The sequence below is a fragment of the Triticum aestivum genome, chromosome 5B (genome assembly GCF_018294505.1).
Source record: "Triticum aestivum cultivar Chinese Spring chromosome 5B, IWGSC CS RefSeq v2.1, whole genome shotgun sequence".
NCBI classification, from domain to species: domain Eukaryota; kingdom Viridiplantae; phylum Streptophyta; class Magnoliopsida; order Poales; family Poaceae; genus Triticum; species Triticum aestivum.
Window position 1 is genome coordinate 513,560,899 of NC_057807.1, and position 11,418 is coordinate 513,572,316.

An 11,418-nucleotide genomic window follows, 5' to 3' on the forward strand; every position below is an offset into this window, starting at 1 on the left:
TCCCTGACCTTCCCTTATCTCTCTCTCTCGAGCAACTACAGCCAGCGCCGCCGCCGCCATGGGCCGCGAGACCAGCAGCTCAGGCCGCGCGCAGCAGCCGGCACGACGGGCTCCTTCCGGCCGCTCCCCGTGGCGACGTTCAGCAGGAGCAGGAACACGAGCTCCAGCCGCGTGCAGCGCTGCAGCCGCCACGACGGGCTCCCTCCGGCCACTCGTCGTTCCGCCGGAGCACGAAAGAAGCAACCGGCACGAGCATGAGCAGGAGCGGCTAGGGCCGCAATGGATGCGGAAAGGCAAGAGCGCACGGTTGGCCACCTCCAGCTCGCTCCACAACCACTGTCGGCCGCGCCATGGGGAGGCTCGCGCCGCCGCCTGCCTGCTCAGGCCGCGCCATGGGGAGCACCGGCGACCAGAAGCCCGGGCGGGTGAGCGGCACTACGGAGTTGGCTCCGGCGGCCAGCAGCCCAGCCGGCGCCAAAGCGCCCGTGAGCAGCAGCCTGGGCGGCGCCAGACGCGAGCAGCTGCTGCTTGCCGCCGGCCATGGCCGCGAGCTCGAGCTCGGGCGGGGAGCAGCCAGGGAGCTCGGGCGGTTCCAGCCCGCCACAGCTGCTGCTTCCCGCCGGCCACGGCCAGAGCTGGACACCCCTGACGAGCTCGGCGGCGTGGTGCTGGCCGGCTCCGGCGACGAGCTCCCCGGGAGGACGGGATTGCTTTTTTTTTTCAGGGACCCGATTGCTTTTATATTTTGTTTCAGGGACATTTTTGCTAAAAAATACTTAGGCCCCATCTGTCATAACCTGTCAATGGTCAAACTAACGGTCAACCTGATAAGTGGACCTAAGCTGTTATAATAACGTTTAAAGTTAACCAAAGTAGTCATCAGTGCGACATGGTAGTTTTTTGAACAATTTTGTGGTAGTTTTTTGAAAAGATTAAAAAAACCAATAGTTTTTTTGAAATGATAACCCATAATATGGTAGTTTTTTGCTATTCACTCCATTTGAAGCGCAGCTTCAGCCGCCAGCATCTTTGCAGATTAGGCAAATAGCCTACTGCACATGCCAACACATTTCCTATTTGATCTCTGAAAACTGCATCCCCTCCTCCATTCTTCTCTTTAATACCGTGTCCGACTGTCAATAAACCTTAAGTTGACCATGTGCTTATGATCCACATATTGGTGATTGCACAAGAGAGTGCCCATCATTGTAAATATCCTGAAGTTCGATCAGTGAGGAGCTATTTGAAGCAAATATACCGGTTAGAATCTACAAACAAAGTTGCTTAGCACTTCAATCCATAAGTAGCTCTTGGTCCTTTTAAAGAAAATTACTAGCAGCACTGTTAGAGACAGGTGTGGTTATATTGTGTTGGAGGTTGGTGTATGTCCTTTTCTGACGACGATTTATACAACTGAACGAAACGAAGTACAAAGACATCGATGTGTGTAATGAAGCAATACAATATTTAAGTTCTCTAGTGAAACCAAATAGGAGCACTAGGTTGGCTAACCTATATATATGCAAGATACTCTCCTGGTCACTTGTCTAGCACTACTAGCAGCCATGACCCATCTAGATTCCAGAGTAGTATGGCAGCCTAGGTTTGAGTCACAAGAGAATGAGGGTTCGACTGAAGTGATCATCGTGGATTTGTGGTGATCACGGTAATGCTGATACTAGCATCGCAAAAGGGAATGACTGGAATGGGAATGGGTGGTGTTGGGAATGGGTATGTAACTGCAGGACAGAGGGCATGCTCGCTAGACCTCTATGGCCGCCAAATCCTCAACTCCATCGCCGGGATTCGATCGCCAGATTCTCCCGAGCGAGCCGGCAACCATAGATCCATTCGTCACCGGCTCATCAGAGTTTTGCTTCTCTCGCTCGCACGAGGGAGCCAGCCTGAAGCGCATCAAATCGCGGCCAGTGAGACACAAGTTTGCAGTGCTCGGTCACTTACTCTTTTTGCATTTATTTGTGAACTGAGAGTATGCCTTCTATTTTGGCAGCATGAGGTTCATTTTTTTAGCTTAGCATGAGGTTCGCTGGCAAGCTAAACAACCTGCGATATCTTCATCTGACCTGTTCTGTACCATCTTCAGACCATCTAAAGAGAAGCATGTAAGCTCTGGGTTCCCTACTCTCAGGACATGGCAACCTAAGAAATCTAGCTCTGGTTAATGACCCATGTCATAGAAATGTTGTGGTTCACAGTGCTTGAAAAGTGGCTGTCTCCTGGGATGGCTTACTACCTCCCTCACTTCTCGAGGTGTTTGAGTGATCGCTATGTTGGAATAATCCAAACATTATGGTAGTTAATTTGACAAATACAAGTTATACGTGTGTGAGGTTCTAGTCTAGTTCAATTAGGATTAGTACTAGGGTGATCAACGTTGCCGGTTGATTAGATAGGTAAGTCAATATGAGTCCGGTCAAGAGTAGTAGTACTAGACGGATTAGAATTGATGGTTAGCTTGGATTAGCTTTCCTACTACTACTACTAGTCCGTGTAGGTTAGAAAATAGGCTATATATGTTTGGGGTGTCAGCGTGAGTTTGTAACACAGAGAAAACCAGAAAAATAAAATAAAAAGGAATTTAGAGGGTACGAGACGTACCCTTGGCTATCAATTTTGTGTGCGCGTGTGTTCGTGCAATTTTATGTGATCGATCCTGAGGGCGGATTTCCAACATGCTACACATCTGCATAATGTCTTGTATTCTGAACTCTGAAGTCTGAAGTGGATAGGGAAACTTGAGAAGCTCCGCATTTTGAAGATTTCAGTAAGGGAACTTCCGAGGGATGGTATTACTGCTCTCACTGCTCTATCCCTGTATTCGCATACGGCTGCTCTTGAAAGGATTGTCTTTGACAAGGTGGGATTCTGGTTCTCAACTTCTTGAAGCTCAGGCGCAGTTAGCGAATGCAATGCCTAATCTCTGGAAGCTCAAGCTAGGTTCAATGTCCTGGTGGTTTCGCCTGCTTGGCACTAGTGTTATGATGTGATTTAGTGACCAACTTCATTCCTGTGCAATGCCCTCATGGTCTGGGTTGTTTTGACTATGTATTGTCCGTAAGACCTCTTTTGCAATATGTGAGGTCTAAATTTCTTTGTGATATGGAGGGACTATTGCTTTTAATCCTTTTCTGTCTCAGATAATTCTTTCTATTGGGCAGAGTAAAGAAAATGGGTTTAACCACAAGCATTGCAATGTAGCCAGTTGAGTTGAGACTTGAGACCACAAAAATTGATGGGGTGGCCTGAAGAATGACTGAGCACTGGTGGTAAGTGGTAACCGGTAAGTCCCCTTAAGATTTTCTAGAATAAGGATAATATCAAGGCATGCTAGTATTTCTTATGGTTAATTAAGTCCAAATCTACTGAACTGCAACATTGCTGGATTCAGTTTACAATGCAAAACTAAACTAGTTTTTTCAAGGGTGTGTACAAAATCACATCAAAATAAGAACCGAAACTACAAGGCATGGTAATGGCCATGGACCAGACTTGTCTGGCTCGTTAAGCGGTGAAGGCTCGTTTGGCTCAAACTTCGTATTCACAACAGTCCTTAAAGAGGGGTTCCTACAACTTGTCGCCTCGCCGGCCCACCCTGGATGGACAGACTCATTGGTGTGGTTTGAGTGTTTGACACATATTCCTAACACCACCAATTCCTATTCCCGATAGTACTACCTTTTGTGACGACTCAAACCTAGGCTTTCATACTCTGCTCTGCATTTTGGTGGCTCATGCCTGGAGAAGTGACCAGGAGAGTATCCTGCATACATATAAACTGGTGAACTTAGCTTTCATTTCTAGTTGTACAGAAGAACTCAAATATATTGCTCACTGCCTCACTTGCCAATAATTGTTTCATTGCACACATCCCTGCCTCTATACTTTGGATTGTTCAGACATAAATTAAAATTATCAGAAAAGGACATACCGGCTTCAATGAAATGCAGCCACACATGCCTCTAGCAGCACTAGTAATAGTAGTGATCTAAGGACGAGGCAATTTGGTGCCCGTGCTCAGGTGGACTGGCGCGTTGGGATCTGGTGTAGTGCGTCAGGTGCGTCAGAGATGGTTCGCTGGAAAAGATGTATACGAAGGCTATACGGGGCCTGACAGTGCGTTGCGTGGGGCCAGTCGTAGGCACGTGTGGTTAGTCTGTCACCGAGACTAGGCATGGGACGTTGCTAGCGGAAAGTGAGCCGAGTTGGTACAGAATTTGCATCCGTGAGTGAGCCGTCCAGTGCACCACGCGCAAGCACGCACATGTGGTTGAGGGTTCCTTGCAAAATTAAATTTCTGTAGTGGATGGTTTTGGTCGAGGCTGCCTCGTGTTAGACCAAGTTAGAGCTCGCTGTTAGATCCATGGAGGCCGACGGCTTGGAATTCCTTCTAGAGTCGACAGGTGCGCAGGCTGTTCACTCTCAGTCGTCCTTTTTTTGGCTTATATTGTTCGCGATTTTGTCCGAGGTAAATCAATTCTGGGACCATCCAAATACCAGGTTCCCACTGCAAGAGAATTTGCTGACAGGGGCGAACCGTAGCCCGGAGAGAAGTGGCTGCCAGGCCAGGCGAAGGAAGAACACTACGCCGACATAGTCCGTGCAATCAACCGGGAAGGTAAACCCGGAGGCTCCAGGTTGCTGTCTTCGGTTATATTCTGCTGCTTCAGTATTTTAGTTCTCAAAATGGAATTCCTTGAGGTCGCTTGCCGAAAGTGTACGATGAAGTTGTGCTCTTGTGATAAGTACTTACAGTGTTGGATGGGTTATCTTGCTAAAATGCTTACGGCTGGGTAATGTGCTATCAGCAATGATTTGGGTGAAAAGAGTAGAGCTGTGCAGATGTTGGGTTTGCTTTGTGCAGGAAAAGCGTGTTTTATGCAGAATACGCATGTTTGTAAAATGTTGGGTACTGAAACCGTAAATAGTGATGCAGTCATGAACGTTTTTTGAGATGTCTGCTGAACGATTTGCAGTTTGAGGCTGGGTAGTGCTCCACTTGACAGAACCCCATGCCGGTCGCGAATGAGCGCGTTGGAGAAATCAATTAGACAGTACGCGCGACCAGACTAAGGGTGTGATTAAGCCTGATTTGGGGATATGTTCCGATCGACTCGCTAGGTGAAGCCTATGACTTGTACAACCTGTATCTGTGGGAGATAGGGTTTGGTATTAGAGCAACTCTAGCAGACCCCGCAAAACACCGGCCCGCAAAACGCGTCTGCAGTTCGCGCAAAATCTTGCGGGCCGCGAGGGCTAGCACAGATGTAGACCCTCCAAATGGACTCGTAAAAAAATATATTCGTGGAATATGCTATTTTTACAGGTCGGCTATGCAGGTTCTGCTCTTTGCGCCGCTGTATCCCTGCAAATCTCAAATCTAACGTAATTCGACAATCGAAAACAGACTCAATTATTAAAATCAAACATAAAACAATCATCATCCGCATTACAAATAATTATTCAAATCACCATAGCAAACTTAAAATAATGCAATACAAAACTTGTCATGAATACAAATACAAATGAATACAAAAATTAGTCACTGCCCAACCCTTTGCCAATGGTGCTCAATGAGATCTTCCTGAAGTTGAAAGTGTGTGTCCGCATTTTCAATCTTCTTGTATGTCTGAAGAAAAGCTCTAATGTGGTTTGGGTCTCTAGCTGGTTTGACATGGCTACCCACATTATCGTAAAATAATTTCAAGTCCATTCCTCTCTCATCTTCAAGAATCATATTATGCAGGATAACACAGCAATTCATGATGTTCTTCAGGGTTTTCTTATCCAAAAAACGAGCAGGACCTCGGACAATGGCAAACCTAGATTGCAAAACATCAATGCTCTTTCAATGTCTTTTTGGGCTGCCTCTTGCACCCTTGCAAATTCACATTGTTTTTTTGTTTTGTGTTCTTTGATGCTCTTGACAAATGTGCACCAAGAAGGATATATACCATCTGCAAGATAGTACCCCTTTGTGTATTCATGCCCATTGATAGTGTAGTTGCAAGCAGGAACATCACCAGTAGCAAGCCTAGCAAACAAATGAGAGGGTTGCAACACATTGATATCATTCAGCGTGCGGGGCATACCAAAAAAGCAATGCCAAATCCTTAAATCCTCGGATGCTACGGCCTCTAGCACAATTGTTGCATCACGAGACTTCCCACAATACATTGCTTGGCAAGCCTTGAGGCAATTTTTCCAATTCCAATGCATACAATCAATGCTACCTAGCATCCCAGGCCAACCTCTCCTCTCATTAGCTGCCATCAATTTCTTTGTGTCATCTTCATTTGGTGCCCGAAGATACTCGGGACCAAAGACACGGACGATCACTTTCGCAAATCTACGCACAGACTCAATTGTGCTATCTTTACCAATGCGAAGATACTCATCGGCATAGTCAGCTAGAACGCCATATGCAATCACCCGCATAGCTGCGGAGATTTTTTGATATGCACTAAATCCCTTTAAGGCTGCGGCATTCCTTCTCTGAGTGAAATACCGGCAATTTGCCTCGCAAGCTTCAACAATTTTCACAAAAAGGGATCGGCGCATTCGGTACCTTCTGCGGAAGAGGTGTGCAGGATATGTAGGATTCTCCGAAAAATAATCTTGCATCAACATCTCGTTTCCAATATGGCGATTCCGCGAAATGCAAAGACGCCCGACAGTAGATCATCGTCTCCTCTTTTGGTACTCGTCTTCATGCTCCTTCATGGCAAGCGCCATGACCAATGTTATTTGCTGCCGAAAGGTCGCAAGCATGGTCTCCACATCCGACTTGTCCGAATCGGACGAATCAGATAGCAAGAACTTCTCGCACGGGGTCAACTCCATCTACACGCACGCATGTCGGCGCGTCAATCTACTACACAGCTCGCGAAAATCACAAAAAAGGGACTAACCGATGGCGAGTGATCCGGGGGCGGCGACGAGGGTGGTGCGCTCGGCGGTGGTCGATCCCAGCGGCGGCGGCGACTGGGGAGGCGGCTCTTCTCACCGGATCCGGAGGGGCGGTGCAGCGGCTCGGTGCGGGAGGGTGTGGGGCGGCCCCGCGGAGCGATTCCGCCCACAGATATGGCCGGAATCGCCGGCGGCGGGCGGGCGGCGCTGGAAGGAAGGGGGAAAAGAGCGCGGGATGAAATGTCCCTCCCGCCAACTGCTTCTCTATGATGTGGGGCACCGCAGCTGCGAGGAGAAAACCCGCGTTTTCCCGGATTGGGGACGGAAATTTGCCGCGCCCCCTAAAATTTTTTGCGGGCCCGGGCGGGATGCGGGGTCTGATCGGGCAGACTTTTCGGCCCGTACCCGCATTTTGGCGGTTATTTTGTGGGTCAGGGACGGATGCGGGGTCTGCTAGAGTTGCTCTTAGGTGTGGTAAGAGCAGATTGAATTGACGATGAAGCCAGTGATGGAGTCATGTACCTAGGGTAGGGTCACAGACCTGATCTAAGTACCCTGCCCAAGGACACCCTTAGAAGAGGTCACCTTCCAGTCGACCAACGAGGGACTCACTCGACTGACTTGAAGGACTCGACCACGAAGACTCACTCGACTACCAGGAGTTCAAAAGGCACTCTGCACTGCAACGGCCTGTAGTTAAGTAGACTTTATGGTAGTTAAGACACTTTATGTGGGACGTTACCAGTAACGCCCCGGACTTAATGTCCCTTAAACCCTTCATTACGTGGGCTGGCTGGGGTCCTGGCGCACTCTATATAAGCCACCCCCCTCCACAGGCAGAAGGGTTCGGCACCCTGTAACCCATATACACACAATCCACTCGACCGCCTCCGGGCTCCGAGACGTAGGGCTTTTACTTCCTCCGAGAAGGGCCTGAACTCGTACATCTCTTGTGTTTACAACTTCTCCATAGCTAGAACCTTGCCTCTCCATACCTACCCCCCACTCTACTGTCAGACTTAGAACCACGACAGTTGGCGCCCACCGTGGGGCAGGTGTTTTTAGCAATTTTGTGGAGAAGTTGCGATTCTTCCGAGTACTTTCATCATGGTGACTGCTGGAGTTTTGGTTGAGGGTCGAGAGATCCGTCTCGGTGCTCTCACCTTCGTCGCCGACGACTCCGCCTGGCTCCAGGAGGCTCCACTCGACGTCGATGCGCTCCTCGTCCGCGGTGCGACGCATTTTCGCGCATGTGTCCACGGCGTTCTGCTGCGGCAACCGTCGACTCCGTATCGGTCGACTCCCCCATCGACCACCCTCCCGGTCTCCCGCCAGCGCAAGCGCTCGGGCCGGTCGAGGCTTCAGCGGTGGGTGAGGCACGTGGTGGCTCGCCAGACGGCCACCACCCAAGTTGCGGCAATCGAGCCCGACGAATCTCTCTACGGCCTGTTCGATCTGTCGACTGGCTCCGTAGAGACTGCATCCAAGTGCGATAGCAGTGATCCAGCAGCGGAAATCCTGATGGTCGACGGGCCCCGCAGTCCCCCTGGCTTCGCCCGTGATGGTGGAGCAGGCGACGGAGGCGACCCCGCACGAGACCACGAAGAGTACCAGCCCGAGCCACTCGACTCTCTGCAAAGAGAGGAACTTCGCCGCAGGAACGTGGATGCCCTGCGTACTCCCATCGCAGGAGAAACCCCTGAGGCTCGCCCCTTGGAGGAGGCACGTTTGGCCAATTTGGCCGAACGCACTCGACTGGAGAATCTTCAGCGAGCACTCGACGAGCGCGCGCGGCAACGAGTTCCCGACAACAGTCGACGTCAACTCTTCCCACCGACTCAGGTATATCGAACCCCAATTCAGAATTTAGCAGCTGCGACCCGTATAGCAGAGTCCATCCAGCCCTCTCAGTCGGAAGCTGGCAGAGGCTTGATGCAGATCAGGGATTTGCTCCGGGTAGCAGGAGATCAGAATTCGGCCATGTCGCAGTCACGCAACAGAATTCACAGTCGATCCGTCGCTGCGAATACGGTTCAGTCGGCTCACAGCCCCAGATCGCCTCCGCGGCGTGAAGGGCGCGAGAATCGGCGAGACCAATATGGTGACCGACTCGACCGAGATGATAGGCGTCGAGTGCCCAATTCCCCTCCGAGGGGTGGGTCTTACGCTCCTCGGCAGCAAGATGACAGACGTCAGCTCAGTGCGGGGCGAAGAGTTCCAGTCGACCCCAGAGAACCAGGCTTTGATGCGCGATCCATTATCGTGCAAGGCTTAGTCGACCGGAACAGGGCCCATCGAGGTGGACTCGACAGAGATGCGCCCACAAGCAGTCGAGTGCATGTTTCTGGTCCTGAATGTTTCAGCAGAGCTATCAGAGCCGCAGTCATCCCTCCCAATTTCAGGTTGGCAATGGGAGTCAGCAAGTTCACTGGTGAGTCTAAGCCTGAAACTTGGCTTGAGGACTACCGAGTGGCGGTTCAGATTGGTGGTGGGAACGACGAGGTGGCCATGAAGCATTTGCCCCTCATGCTGGAAGGTTCTGCCAGGGCATGGTTGACTCGATTACCTCCTAGCAGCATTTACACTTGGGAAGATCTGTCCCGAGTGTTCATCAGAACGTTTGAAGGAACTTGCAAGCGACCGGCTGGACTGACGGAGTTGCAAGTCTGCGTGCAGAAGACCAATGAGACTCTCAGAGAGTATATTCAGAGATGGATCACTTTGCACCATACTGTGGAGAATGTGTCTGATCATCAGGCAGTCTGCGCCTTTAAAGATGGCGTCAAGAACAGAGAATTGAGTTTGAAGTTTGGTCGAACCGGTGACATGACCTTGAGTCAGATGATGGAGATTGCTACCAAGTACGCCAACGGCGAAGAAGAAGACCGACTCCGAAGCGGCAAGAACAAGCCGAGTCAGTCGGAAAAGGGAAACACCAGTCGGAAACAAAAGCGGAAGGCTGAACCGGCAGCTCCTGGAGAGGCTCTGGCCGTGACTCAGGGAAAGTTTAAAGGGAAACCAAAAGGATCCTGGAACCCTAAGAAGGTAAAAGATAAAGAAGGGAACGACGTGATGGATATGCCGTGTCACATCCACACGAAGAAAGAAGAAGAGGGAAATATCATCTACCCGAAGCATACCACTCGCCAATGTCGACTCCTGATCCAGCAGTTTCAGGGAAAATAGTCTAAGGACAAGGAGAAGGAGTCGGACAAGCCCGCAGACAAGGAGGACAGTGAGGAAGGATATCCACATATCAACTCCACTCTGATGATCTTTGCAGATGTGGAAAGCAAGAGTCGATTGAAAGTCATTAACCGAGAGGTGAACATGGTTGCCCCAGCAAAAGCAAATTATCTGAGATGGTCCCAAACACCCATCACATTCGACCAATCTGATCACCCGACTCATATTGCCACCCCTGGGAGGCAAGCTTTGGTGGTCGATCCAGTTGTTGAAGGCACTCGACTGACAAAAGTGCTTATGGACGGTGGTAGTGGGCTGAATTTGCTGTATGCAGACACACTGAAAGGAATGGGCATTCCGATGTCCCGACTAAGCACCAGTAACATGAGCTTTCATGGAATTATACCAGGAAAGAAAGCCGAGTCACTCGGCCAAATAGCTCTGGACGTGGTGTTTGGCGATTCGAAACATTTTCGCAAAGAGAAGTTGACGCTCGAGGTCGTGGATTTTCAGAGTGCATATCATGCCATTTTGGGGAGACCAGCTTATGCACGGTTCATGGGTCGATCATGTTACGTGTACCTCAAATTGAAGATGCCCGGCCCCAAAGGAGTGATCACTGTCACCGGTGATCGGAAAAAGGCAGAAGAGTGCTTCCAGAAAGGCTCAAAGATTGCTGATTCCCAGGTGACAGCGGTCGAGTTCGAAGAATACAAGCAAAACGCAGATCCGAGTGACTTGCTGCGATCCAAGAAACCCGCCACAGAGTCTGCATTTCAGTCGTCCGGTGAGACGAAGCCTGTTCACATTCACCCGACCGACCCCGATGCAGCTCCGACCCACATCCCCACAACACTCGACCCGAAATAGGAAGAAGCGCTCATCCAGTTCCTCCGTGAGAACTGGGACATTTTTGCATGGAAGCCCGCTGACATGCCAGGTGTTCCCAGGGGACTGGCTGAGCATCGCCTAAGAGTCGACTCATCTGCAAAACCAGTCAAAGAGCATCTTCGGCGGTCCGCCGTCTAGAAGAGAAAAGCCATTGGTGAGGAAGTGGCTCGACTGTTGGCGGCAGGATTTATCCGAGAGATATACCACTCCGAGTGGCTCGCTAATGTCGTCATGGTTCCTAAGAAGGACAAATCACTCCGAATGTGCATTGATTTCAAGCACATCAACCGGGCCTGCCCGAAAGATCATTTTCCTCTCCCTCGCATAGATCAAATTGTTGACTCGACCGCGGGATGCGAGAGACTGTCTTTTCTAGACGCCTACTCCGGGTACCACCAGATCCGTCTGTATGGA